We start from the raw sequence: 14,788 nt of genomic DNA on the forward strand, positions 1-14,788 counted from the left end.
CAAAAAGGACAACTAAATACAGACAGTAAAATACAGAAAAGACGATCAAATCCAAAAATGCACTGCAAATACTGAAAAAACAACAGAATACAAAAAGGACAACTAAATACAGACAGTAAAATACAGAAAAGACGATCAAATCCAAAAATGCACTGCAAATACTGAAAAAACAACCAAATACGGAAAAACAAAGTAAATACAGAAACTCATGCAGTTATCGAAGTTGACTACCCGACAATGGTGCTTGAAAAATGTGCTAACAATTTAGATTCATTTTGGTTTTAGCATTTCGTTCGCATGACTCAAATATTACTGCAGATATTTGCTAGACACCTAGTGTTACCTTTGAAAGCCTTCCAATTCAATGAAACTGATGAAAAAAAACAAACAAACACACCATTAACAACTAATATAGCCAAGTCATGTGGTAACTAACTCCTTGAGCCACAAACCAAACCATTGCAAAAACTGGCATGTCTGGGTGTGTTCATGAGTTTTTAGTATCCCCTGTTTTGTCTGTATTTGCAGTGTCTTTTGCAGGGTTTTTTTCTTTTGTTTGGTTGGTTGTTTATTTCGGGGTTTCTTTTGCAGTATGTTGACTTCTGGGGCCTCAATACAGAGCACCATTTGAGCCAACCTTTTCCCTCCTCATGCCATGACTACCGTCTCTTACACCAGATCCTGCTGCTTTCCCACCTTCTGCCTGCAATATTCATCTGGGAGAGTGGTGTCATTATGAAACATGCATTTTAATGCTCATAAGAACACCGCCCCTGGCTCTTTTCACAGCATCAGTCAACTACCATCAAATCAAGGCTGCTTCTGAGGGGTGACTATTTATGAACAGGACAAATGTATACGATATACCACGCTGAGGAAGACAGAATAACGGGACTGGCGTACTGCTAACACTTAGAGATAGCTGCAGAGCTGTGAGCAAACATGCGGGTATTGGCTGAGCGTGCTGATGATCCCGTTTTGACACTCGGCTCTCTGGTCCTTTGTTTAGCCTGTCGCAGATGTTTCTGCCTCTGTGCGCATGTGTGTGAGGGAGGGAGTGTGCGGGATGATTTTCACCGTGGTCTACTGATCTCCTCGCTACATTAGGCCAGGTCATTCCAGTGATTGCTGCCAAAGCTGCCAGTAAACCAAATGAATGTGTGAGGAGGGAGGAGACAGGGAGCCACAGCATGCATATATTTACAGGCCAGAAGCAAAAACACAAATCTGGAACATGACTCCAGCTTTGAAAACTAACTGCAGTGCAAGTGGCCTTTACAAAACCAAAACCACACACTGCAAAAGTAATTAAGGAATGTAAAGAATGGATCAGCGTTTATCTGCTCCAGCATAAGCTGTAAACATTAGTACGATAAATCTAATCAACTAATCGATTGATTAGTGATTAGCGACAGAAAAATAAATCAGTAACGATATTTATAGTCCATTAATTGTGTCAGACATCAAGTAAAAATCATGCAAATGGCAAACATTGGCTGCAAACTTTCTCGAATGAGAACATTTGATGTGTTTCTTTGTCACATATTGCAAACGGAATATTAAGGGGGATTTTTCTTCTGTTTCATAGACCTAATGATTAATCAATTAATCAAACACATAATTGGCAGATTAATCAATCACTAAAACAGCCAGTAGATGCAGCCCTTATATCCGGCTAACTAGCTTACCAACTACAGTACATTCGTAACCAAGCGTTACTTCCAAAAGCCATGGAGCATCAACTAATGACGCGTCACCTCTGTGTTTTGAAAAAAAATGCAAAGAAATGTAGAATTGAAAACCAGGCAAAAATGCAGCCAAAAATTACACTCATTTCAAAATATGACAAAGAGCTTCAATGTGAAACGTAAAATGTGATTTGCATTAAAAAAAAAAAATCGCAGCTCGTTATTGCCTGGCTTTTGGTTTGTGCTTCTCCGTTTTTCTGTGTTTGGTCATTACAGTAAATGGACAAATGTTCCAGGGGCAGGTTTTTATCTCTGCTGCTCTTCTATTGGTCCAATAAACCATCAGTCACATCCTGCAAGGAACTCTGGGAAGTGACCACAGAGATGCATGGCTCTTGAAAAAATTCGAATAAACTGGAAGCTGGTTAACAAGATGAAACACCTGTTAGTCCTCATACTTAAAGCCTTTTCTTGTGTATCGATAGAAGAGAAATCATCCTGTTTGACAAAAACAGATTAGTATGCAAGCTAAGCAGCCAAACCTGGGTATTTTACAACAAAAATAACAGGCTTGGTCTCACATTTTTCCATTCCACATCATACTTATGATACTAGGACTAACTAGCTGTACACTGCAACACAAGAACAATGCTTTTTTGTTATTCAAGTTTCTTTTACAACAGCAGGTGAGAATGCTGACTTTTAGCCTGGGACCGGTTAGCTTTAGCTTCAGTCTTTTAGCATGATATCCCGTATGTAGCCGCTAAAGCGCGCACTAAAGCGCGCACTAAAGACCACTTTCACAGGATTCCTGATTGAAAACGTGGCCGCTGTTAACTTTGAAGGGTCAGCCGGTGAAAGCGTTTTTCAACCAACTCATGGTGCAAATGAAAGCTGAATTAGCCAGCATAAAATCCACTAACAGTTGTAATTTCAGCCAACAAAATTGATGGTCAACAGCTAGAAATGCAGTTTTTTCCCCCACTTCTGGCTAATAAATCAATGACTCACTGTTGCAGAGATTGAAAAATAAGGGGGGGGGGAATTTCCATGTAAAATTGCAATGTGACCATAATATTATGCAAATCAATTTATAGACCCTTGTTAAGTTCCAGTTTAATACACAGCCATTCTGTTCTGCTTTATTCCATTTACAATTATACAATTATTGTTTTCATGTGTTTTGTTTTTTGTGGTATTTTCGTTTTGAAAGAAAAATATTATTGCGTGGAGGGTATAATGATAAGTGATAGATGGGTCTAATTATAGTGTGACATATTCACAAACAATTAGACAGTGGTTAAACAGTTAAAGTTAATGAAAAGGACTGAGGGTTTGAGGGGGTGGGGGTGTTGCAGTATAAATGAATACACAGAGGGCCTCAATCTGTCTGGTCCATTGTCTTAATTGTCACAATTGTCACAGTACTGACACTTTACTGTGATCACTGAAGGAGAAGCTGTATAAACACAAAGAGTTCATGCATGTTCGGTGGCTGGCAGCACCACTCACAGGTTTAATACTGTAAATGCAGCCACTGTGCTTGTATATACTGTCGAGACAGAGACAGAGAGAGAGTTAGACAGATCGTAGATACTGTATTTCCTCAAATAGTGACCAGGGCCTTTATTTACCTCAATTGCAACTGCCTTTATTTCTAATTACAGCATTACGCTGTTAATACAAACAACACTTCCTGTAACCGTTTCAAATTAAAAGCCCTCCCACGTTTCACTGGACAGAAACCCCTCAATTCTTAACAGGGCTTTTATTGTGAAACATTTGCAGGCATACCATATGCAACAATAGCCGGACGACAAAGCAAAGTGGATCAGAATGAATTAGTCAAACGCCACAATTGTCAATTTGAACCCTGTAAAACATATCCTGTATATTTATTGGAAATATTCTCTTAACACAAAGTGTGCAACAGGAGATTATAGCAGAAGAAATACATAACATTATCAGCTACATTATGCAGGCATGCACAGTGTACAGTATGACAGGCACCAGGAGTTTATCCACCTCTGTTTTTTTCCACAGCCCGTATTTGGAGGCCGGCCATTATTCATTTGTGCCAACCACACCCCGGTCATTTTCAGAGACCTGGCTTTTAAATGACTACCATTTTTTTATTTGAGGAAACACGGTATTAATATATTGCTGACATGTGTCTACAAAGTAGGAATGGTAAGATTCACTGATTCAACTCGGGATGTATTGTTTCTAACATGTTTGCATCGGTAAAATCCGATTTATTCATTAATAATAGGAGAGGCCCTATGCCTTTATTATGTAGAAATGTGACCAATAATTTTATATTTAGATTGATTCCTCCTCTCCAAAATGTTTCCCAAGCACGGTCTCTTATCTCCAGTGGCCAATTCAGGAGGAGCCAAACGTTCCACTGAATTGCTACAAATCAAATATTTGGTGAGACTTGGGTGTTTTCAACAGAGACGGACGATTTGAAAAGACACACGCAATTTGCAAAATATGCCGCAGTATAGAAACAGCACCACTGCTTTCTGCTCACCGCTGAGTTAGCTTACCTGCTGAAAGTGTAAAGAGCATCTGTCTGCTGGCAGTAGTTACGGCACGTTGCACGTTGCATCATTGTTAATCCCGAGCATCCTTAAATTGTTTAACTGTTAAATGTGCGAGTTGTTGTTAGAGTACAACTCGCAACAGAGAACAGGAAAGACGGACTGTCCAGGCCTGATTTTATTTTATCCTTTGACAGAGACTTGTGAAAACAGCAAGTTTTTTGAGATGCTTACTGGATGCTTACTGGATGCTTACTGGTTGCAGTACTAGAGAATCAAATGTGTGAAGTAAAAATTGAACTTTTTTAGTTAATTTATGATTTGAATCAAAGAAATAAAATCAAACTATCTTTACCATATTGAACTGCATAGCATCATCTTCTTTTGCATCACATCGTATCACATTGAATCGCATTGTGTTGAATCAAATCGCGTCAAGTTGCACTGCATAGCAATATCGGTGATCCATATTCCATTAGTAGTTGTATATGTATCTTTAATGTATCGGATCATTGGCAATGCATCGAGAAGGGTGTCGCATTCACCTCAGTGATGGAGATGCATATTCCCACTACAAACTTTACCGGCAAAATTAAGAATGTTTGGAATAAGTCGGACCCATGTTCTGCACACACCAGACCACTAAGAAAATAAAAGAGCCTCCGAAGGGGAAAACGATCAGTTTAAATAATCACTTCTTGATCATATATGGAGAAGGAGACGACTGGCTCAGGGTCTTAAAAAGGTGTGGTTGTCCAACAGTGTCCAAAAGACTCCCTGGAAACAAATGTGACTAGCTGCTTAACATTCACAGAGGTTTATGGTTATTAATTAAAGTGATTCAGGCACCTCTAATCTAGTTGTAGGTGATTAATAGTAGTCTGAGAGGTGGAGGACGTGTCCTTCAGCAGGTCTAACACGGTTATAAATCTATACTTCTCAAGGCGAGACGGACAGACGCAGCATTTAGATGCAACTCTGTCTAAACTTATATCTATCAATCATACCATAAAGTATGTATTTTTACTTTATGAAGCTCTTTTAAAAACTTTCTATCCCTCAGCTATGTGCTGTACTTATTGATTTATTTGTGTATTTTCAGGATCAGTGCCACAGACTTCTACACAGAGGGAGATTTATTGTAGCTTGTGGCTCTGTTTTGTGTATCCTCATGCTGTGCTTGAAGATGTGGGAAGCTGCTCATGCAAGTGAGGAATCCTCCACTCTCCACTTTATTCAATGTCATGTAAGTTTTTGGGAAACCAAAATGCATCTCAATGAAGATGAATTATTCCTCACTGAGGATCTGCGCTTTGATTTCTCCCTAATCGAACTGAAGTTTGGCTGAAAAGAAGTTCTCGGGCACAACAACACATGCATTTTTCATAAAAGACGGATCATAGAAAGCAGTTTGGAATAGGATAGCAGTGACACATTCTGTGCCGAACACACCATGCATATTTCATAACAAAAAATGTTTTCTCTCCACCAGCTTTTTCGATGCATGGACTTGAGAGGGATCGAGTGCTGTTCCCCCAACAAGAAATATGAGAAAGTGGAGGTACTTGTCTGAGGCCCGACTGTTAACCATTTGTTTTTGTAAATACATCATAAATTTAAATCATAGCCATCTCAAATGACATGGCCAGAAACAATATCCCATTATAGGTAATAGTATTTTACCTCCATTTCCATGAACTATAATCAGCAGAAAACCATACCACCTTACAAAGGCAGAGGTAACTACTGTAGGTAACTACAGAAGCAGTAATTGCCTCATTTCATGGTTTTTAGAAATGAGTATTTTACCTGAAAACCTCATTGCCATAGAACATATGTGATACTTAAAATTTCAGAACATGCACTCTCCCTTTCAATAGTTTTTTCAGGAAAATATGAGGGTAAAAGTAAATACAAATAAAATTTGCTCTCTAAGCTCTCTCATCCATTTTAACTAGTTGGTTCATGAAAAAAATATTTTATTTTTATTATTTATGGTCCATATTTCATAGGAATTAAAGAGGAACTCCACATTGAATTATTTTTAAATGTTAATACAGTGATATTTCCAATAATAAACACGTTAAAAATGAAAATTTCGGACTGCTTGGATTTTAGTAGGAATCTGTGGATCTACTAGAATACTAATATGCATATTGCAATATTTATACTGAAATCAATATAACAAATCAATTTACTGTTTAACATATTTAAATGTGTGATTTACCAAACCGATGACTTACACTCATAGGCAGAGATGGCCGTTTCTGCGACACTGACGCTAGGCTAGTTCATTTTAGCATGAAAGGCTAGTTTAGCTTTTCAGTTTTTGTTTTTTTTTATGTCATGAGTCAATCTAGCTACTGCATCATTTAGATACTGTATGAGGAATAACAAATTGAATCACTGAGATTCAAGCTCATTAAAATTGATATTTTGCAATTACAGATAACAGCTAGGGAAAAATAAGTGAGTACATTTAGTTTTAGCTTTAGCTAAGGCTAACCTAGATGTGAACTCACCCATTCTTTTCTAGCTCTTCTATTGTAGTTTTATGGTCAAACCTGCGTTTCAAAATAACCATATTTTAGTTTACGTAAATAATCCAACAGCATATTAAAAAATAACACTAACAATGGGTCAAAAATAACTATACTAATCTAAAGTAATATTAAAAAAAACATAAAACAATCCAATGGTACTGAGTAAAGTATTATCATTGTGTCTGTGTTATACTGACCCAAACTCTGAACATATATGTATATATACACACATTTTTTTTTTTTTTAAATCTTATAATACAATGGACTATGTTGTTTATAATGTGCTGAATAGCTGTTAGGGTGGGTGCCCTATTTAGCAGAATATAAACATAATAAATGCTTTATAAACACTATAAGGTAGTTGTAAACAGATGTAGGTGCTTATTAATGCCTTTGTAAACATGTAACTCCTCCTTTGGACACCCAAAATGGAGGCTGGTGTTTAGACAGATAATAAATGCCAATATAGTGAAAACGAAGTTGTAATAATATAAAATTCATCTTCATAGGGGGAGAAGTTATAGTTGCTGACAGATTCTGTGAGTTAATAATCACTCAAAATGTTCTTATTACTGCATACAACTACCCTGTAGTGTGTTATAAACCATTTATCAAATGTTTATATACAGCTAAATGTTACTGAAACAAACAAAACAAACAAACAAATAAAAACAAAAAAACAGACGATATCAAAAAATCAAATTCCAGTTTAAATCCAATTCTGCCAAAATATAGTAACCGGCTTTTGGCTCTGAAGGACAGCTTAATCACATGCACCCATTTACATGTATGTGAAATGTGATGCAGCACTCGTATGACGGTAAATTCCACTCTGCCAGCAATGCAGCACAATCACTCCCCCATCATCTTTCAGCTGTCATCTGGTGCAGTTTGTCACAATCCACAGCATCCCACTGACTCGCCGGCTGACAGCTCTGGGGCCCCACTGAGGGGCATCAAATGGATTGTGAGCACAGCGATGTGTGCCAAATTGAAAGGCGCAGACCCGTTTGTGAAACATACATTTTCAAATAAAAATTGACAAAGAAATTTAATCTCAATTCAGGGAGCGGCTGAGGCATTGTCACTGGAGAAAATTAATTGTTACCCGCTCAGCGACGGCATGTGACAGGTTTTGAATAGGCTGGATAATGGCTTTATCATCCCGCCATGAAACAGTCGTATTGAAATAAGTGACAAGCAGTGCAACAGGAAGGGCACACGAGCTACAGATAACGGATGGGTTGGCAGAGAGGAATCGATGGAATCATGTTTAAAACAGTGCGGACATCATCTGACGAGGCATCAATTTCAGGTCTCAGAAGTATAAACGATAAGATTTCATAGCTGCCAGAGACAAAAGTCTCCACTAAATTTAGCCCAGTTTATAGCCTGGTTGAGGGTGGGTTGGTGGAGGGAGGATGGCTGGAAGTATTGGATTTCTGTGCCACGCGACTAATGCATCTCATTACAGATGCTAGTCCACGTAGATTTGGTTCAGAGTGAGTATCAGGTCAGAGAGAAATGTATTAGATGGACTCCATTAGCTGCCCACAGTGTCTGCCTTCAAAATAAACGCCCCCATTAACAACAACTGGATCTAAATTCAAACTGCCTTATTTTACTGATTCTGAATAGCTTAAACAACAGAATAATAAATTCATTTACATGTTTTAACACAAGGCCTTTCTCAATCTGCATTCTTGACTGTACTTGTGCTTTATGTTCTTGTGAAACATCATCAGGCAAAGCCTAACCACAGTCCACATCTAGCTAAGTACAGTCGCCCGCAATGAACAAACTAATATTTTCTATTTTTGTGAGTTTGATATGAATCGAGTTTACACTGGTACGTACTGGCTCCAGGGTTTTATTTGTTACCAAACTAACTGCCACCCACACAAAAGAACGCATTAAAATCTTAAAAATAATGTTAAAAACTCACTAGAGTACTGTGTGACAAACTTTAAGCAGTGCAGGTGCTGGGACGACTGACTGACGCGTTTTGCCCTCAGGGCTTACCGTAGCTGTGTGCGCTCACTGCCGAGACCGTTCAGTACTACAAACCCATATAAACCGGCTGCTGCTGATGCTCGCTGTCCTCGACGCAGCATGTACGCCGAAGAATGCAGAAGAGACCATTTGGAAGCTTCGGGGCTCGTCGTATCCACTCATGTACCGAAGTCAGACAGCAGACTCAGTGCCTGTTAGCCTGTGGATATCACTCCTGATTCCTGCTGCCTGTGACTTTGGAGAGACTCACTGCTGCAGTTTAGTTAAGTTACAAATCTCTTACTGCATATTACTGTTAGTAATTGTTTTGCATTTGATGATTTAAATACTTCTATCACCGCCAAGTTATTTTTTATTTCTGCTACTGTCATGATAACACATATATACGAGTTGGTAGAGTTTTGTTTATTTACTGTAAAAGTGGACACGTACCATCAGCACGTCATCGAGTAAAAACACTTCTTGATTTCATAAGTTATCGGCCTAAGTATCGTGTTAGTGTGTCCTGCACTCTTGTGGACTGAAAGATGCACAACGACCAATACTCAAAATACTTGATACATTTAGGGGTCAGCACCTGGTGTTTACTCAGGGAAAATAATATTGGAACATCCCAGCGCTGGTACATTCCAAAGGACTGGAAGTGTTGGTGCTTTACTCGTTTAATCGAGGACACTTTGGAAGCGATGAAGTTTAATCTCCAGAGTCGAGCTGAGCTAGGGGTTTTAGATAGAATGCTGCTTTCCCATTTACATATTGATCAAACAGATCAATTTAAAAACGGGTTTTCGTCCCTGAAAATTTAATGGAATTTTAAAGCAAAAAAAATAAAAGGGATTTGGATTATATTTCTTCGGTTGTGAGGTATTTCTGATTTTAGGTAGTTATTGCCTTTTACCTAACGACCCTGAATCTTATATTTTTGTGTGTCACTACACTAACCATAATGTTTCTGCTTAAAAAAATGCCTTTGATGGATATTACAGTGAACAAAGACGAGGATTTAAACATAGAGAATCAAGACAATAACAAGCATTGTTAGAGAATAACAAACGTCTGCAAAGCATCATTTAAAAAAATATGATATGATATGATTACTTAGTTTGCCCTTTTCTGTGCCATAATTTGAACGAAAAGTAGGGCTGAATAAGGAGGCAGGAGCTCTCTGTCAAGACCAAAGAAGACAAATTTAAATGTGGGGAAATGAGCGTGAAGAAATATGATTTGATGTTAATGGTTGAAGGTCATTATCAAGTCTTAAAAAGGCCTGGTTGATTTAGCTTGGTTCATAGGAGCAAACTCACTATGAGTTGCCAACCAAGGAATCACAACAACATACAGTATTCTTTACGTGTCAAGGCATCAACCGGATTCAAAGGAGTATTTTTGATGTCAGTGGCATCAATCCATGTCGACAGCCGACCTGAAAATACATGAGCGTCTCTGCCTCATTCCTATTCCCCTGGAGTTTCTCTCTCTTGGGCCAAAAGATTCGAGTCAGGCGTCTAGGAATAAGACCATGAAAACATAATGAGCAAACATGGCAGTAAAGAAAGCCTGATAGACGAAGGATTGGGGGATTCTGTGCTGCACACAGTCCCACCACACACTTCAAAGTAAAGCACCCTATCCCTGAAGAAGTCTCTCTCCCTTTCCTCCTCTCAGCCTTAAATACTGCTGCAGCATCCTCCCTCTCCTGCCCTCTTCTTCCTCCTCCTCCTCCTCATATTCTAACCCTCCAATTAAAAAAGGTATCTAGCCTGTTCCCTGACAATCACTGTAATGTACTGCAGTTTTTCAGTATATATATATTCAGCCTGAATAAAAAGACAGTTCTCATATATGAATTCTAAATGATCTTATTTCACATTCAATTCACCTACAGTTACACAAGAATACGAGACAACAGCCTAGTTTTTTACGCATAAAAGAACAGTGCGCGAGGTTAATGACAAACATAACTTTTTTTTTTTCCTTAAATGACATAAAAAGGAAGCAAAACGATAGATCTAACTGCCAATGAAACCCTGGGGGGGGATGTTGCAGCTCCAGTGAACAGGACTAAGGGCCCCATCGTTGCCAGAAACCATTACCCACTGAAGCCGCTCCGCTGCTACGGCCTCCAGCATGGAAATGAAATCAGTAAAATGGACGGTAATTTGATTGCCTCCTTTGTCCTCAGACCTTTCAGTCCTGATTCTTCACCACAGATCTTCAGATTTGACAGTGATTATTAATTAGCAGTGGAATTGGTGCCTTTACAGTGCAGGCAGAAGATGATGTGTGTCTGCATGGGCCATCATGGAGTCAACGATGTGCTGACTGTTGACATGGCGACCACATCTCACATACAGCCAGTGGTGGAAGTAGTACTCAGATCCTTTACTCAAGTAAAAAGTACCAATAAAACCATGAAAAAATAATCCATTGAGTCCTTCATTCAACATCTTACATAAGTAAAATGAGTAAAAACAACATTACATTTACCCGTTAATTCGTGCCTGAAGAGGTCCTTCATTTTTCAGTTCCGGGGAAAATTAAAGGAGTTTACACCAAACATGGGGATAATTAACGGATGAATCTGGATGAAAACCCATTAAAATTTACCAAAAAAATTAAAATAACCATAAGGGGTGGTTTTCAAGGTTTCAGTCAATTTTAAAAGGGTTTTATCCCTTCAATACATTCTCAAACGTTGCCTATAATCCATTAAAAATACCACAATATACTACAGTCAATCAATTTATACATTAAGTATCCCACTTAATCTAATTTAAAAAAACATTGATATATTACAATCCATTAATTATCCCCGTCATATATTAATACCTTAATTTCATCATTATTAATGGCTAAATTAATGAAATTTAAAGGCAAACAATCAAGGGAATCAGTTTGGAAATCATTAGGATTTTGGTTTACATGAAGGTTTGAGATGTTTTCAGGTGAAAAATTATTTTGAATTTGAATTATATTTTAAAAAGGGATCTTGGTTTGATTTTTAAAGGATAAAGAAAAAAATCTTCATATACATAAAGTAACATTAGGTGTACTCCTTAATATGTACTTTAGAAAATGAAGGCGTCTACACCAAATATGGTGATAATTAATGGATGAATTAATGTATTCTCATTTATTAAAATATTTTTAATGGATTGGATACAGTGTTTAAGGGTTACAAATCCTTTAAAATTAACCAAATCATGAAAATTATCGCTGAATTTTGCCCTTAAAATGAACGGTCAAGGCCTTTAAAAGTATAAATTCAGGGCTGTTTTTCATGGTTTTGTTTTTGTATGGTATATTTCAATGATAATACTTCTACTTGTAACGGAGTATTTCTATACAGTGGTTGCCACGTAAGTAAAAAGTATAGTTCAGTATAGTCTGGATCACAACCAGACACACCCACACTCCTCTGTACGCCACCCATCAACCCCTCTGATTCTGTCTGGTGAAGCCATCAACACTGTTCATGTCATTACAAGTCTGAATGAGAAGCTACAGCAGAATTAATTTGAACAAACAGGGATGATATTAGCTTCTGCACCACAGGTGAGTGGTATTACCCCATCAAAAAGAACATTACCTCACCTGTGTGAATTTACAGGCACTGAAACACAAGAAGCAAGGCCTTAAAGTGAAGGCAAATGTAAGAAAAGGGAATTTCCCAGTCCCAAACCGCCTTCAAAAGGATTTTTGTATGCAGTGTCTGTGCGGATCATGAATTATCCATGATTGCAAAATAGATCCCTTGAAGTAGCTGCACTACATGTAATATTGGTATGTAAAATAATGCGAATGATCCCCAGAAATATGCATGAATAGTCAGCCTGGGTTCAGTCAGTAAGCTCAGGAGCATGTTTCCTACGAAAGTCAAATGTCAGAGCAGTTTGGGCAAATGAGTAGTTTACTTCCTTTTATAGAACAAAAACTGTTCTCAAAATCCAATCAATTGTAGTGATTATTTACATTATTATTAAACTGTTTTGTCTATCCAATGTCTGAAAATATTGAAAAATGTTTTGGTTTTTGTAATATAATCAGTCAGTGGTGACATCAGCTAATTTCTTTTTTTTTCTCCGACCAAATCTCCAAACCCAAACATATTTATATTATCATCATAAAGGACAAAGAAAAGCAGTAAATCCTTGCTTGCTTGATACTTGATAGAAACAATCAATAATCAGTACAGTTGCAGATTCATTTTTTGCAGATCGACGAGTTGCTGCAGCTCTTGCAGCTACATTGCAGTTTGTTTTACAGCTGCAACGATTACTCAATTAATCAACTTCGAGGTAAAAATGCCAAACTTGTTTTGCTCACATGTGAAGATTTGTGCATTAATTTTCTGTTGATCTAATTAATTAATTGACTAATTATTGCTGCTCTAAATCACTTTATTTTGTTTTCAGTGTACGATGTGCTTCAGCATATCGTCAACAAACCTAGACACAACACCAGAACTATAATGCTTGTCCATTAATCCTCTAGAAACCAAAGCACCCTAACAGAGAAAAGCACTCTCTCAAGTCTGACAGGGGAGGCTGTGGTTGCTGGGGAAACGAGAGACGGTGATGGCCGACACCTCGGGGACTGGACGGACCGCTGGGTAGCGAGGCGATGTGTCTGTGTTTGCGTGTCTGTCGGTCTGTGCGGAGGCAGAGGAAGAGGGAACGTGTGTTGTTAATGAAAGAGTGAGAGGGGGAGGAGGTGTGAATAAGCTGAGGAGGCAGTCTTCAGTCATCTCAGTGGATGGATGGATGGTTCTTACACAGGGGGAGTGACAGCTACAGCTCAGGGCAGGCTTTTGGAGGGTGGATGGGAAGCGCTGTGCCAGGCTGACAGATGTTTGGACGAGCCACTGAGAGTGCATCTCAACACTCTGAAGCAGGACTGCAACTAACGACTGCTTTCGTTATGGATTAATCTGCCATCACATCTTCAAAGCTCTTGTTTTGTTCGACCAAAAGTCCAAATACCCAAGGATATTCAGTTTATGATGACACATGACAAAGAAAAGCAAGAAATCGGAGAATCTGAGATTACGCGGCATTGTTTCACTTTAAAAGTGAATCAAAACTTATGCCAATTATTGTTCTGTCAATCAACTAATCGATTAATTGTTTCAGCTCTTACCTCAAGTTCCTTCCTAGTGTCATTCTTTCAGCTTTTTCTGGAGTAAACACAAACCTGAGCGGTCTGAGTTTGTTTTACAGCTGCAAAAATTTGTTGATTAATCAATCAGTTGATTGACAGATTAATCACTTTTTTTTACTTTGAATGATCCAATAATGATTCTTAAAATCCTGAGATCAGTCATTGCATTTGCACCTTTTCTAATTAAACATGTGCATCGATGCTAAATTTTCTGTTGTGCCGGAGTAATTTGTTGTAATTGGTTCAGCTCAGGCTGCCTGATGTGTAAAATGTCTTCTTCGTGGAAATCGAGTTGTTGCAACAAGCACAAAAACGTCATAAATTTTTTAAAAAGTACTGTAGATAATAGTAGGTAAAATAAAAGTAGGTAATAGTTGCTATATGAGCTGCCTTGAGTCACAACAGTCCTGTATATCATGACATGAATAATTAAAGTCTATATGGACCAGATGAAGTTTACAGGACTGTCATGGATGGTTAGATGACTCTGGACATCTTGTAGCAAATCTAGAACTTGTGTCTTCGAGTGAGATAGTGTGGGAAAAAAAAAAAAAAGATTCTGCATGCTAAACACATTAAGAGTTACTGAAATTAAACATTGATAGTAGTTTAGAAGAGGAATGTCTCTTTCCTGGAAGGTATCTCAGATGTGACAGGAGGCCCCAGTTGCTTTTTTTGTGAGAGGCCACAACCCAAAGCGGTTGGGAGCCACCGGTTCAGTCTTTATCGAGGTACTTTATTTTATAAGCTTTTTACACATTTTTAAATGTAAAATATTCATCTGAGAGGCAGCTACAGCCGCGGGATAAGCACAAGATCTTCCACTAAAACGTGAATG

The 14,788-nt window shown here is 38.2% G+C and overlaps 1 long non-coding RNA gene across 3 annotated transcripts in view; it reads right to left on the bottom strand.

Moving 5' to 3' along the window:
• Positions 1-14,788, bottom strand: part of LOC120806379 — a 45,824-nt gene that overhangs the window by 29,803 nt on the left and 1,233 nt on the right. The gene's annotated exons all lie outside the window — the stretch shown is intronic.

This window comes from Xiphias gladius, chromosome 20 (assembly GCF_016859285.1).
Source record: "Xiphias gladius isolate SHS-SW01 ecotype Sanya breed wild chromosome 20, ASM1685928v1, whole genome shotgun sequence".
Taxonomy (NCBI): Eukaryota; Metazoa; Chordata; class Actinopteri; order Istiophoriformes; family Xiphiidae; genus Xiphias; species Xiphias gladius.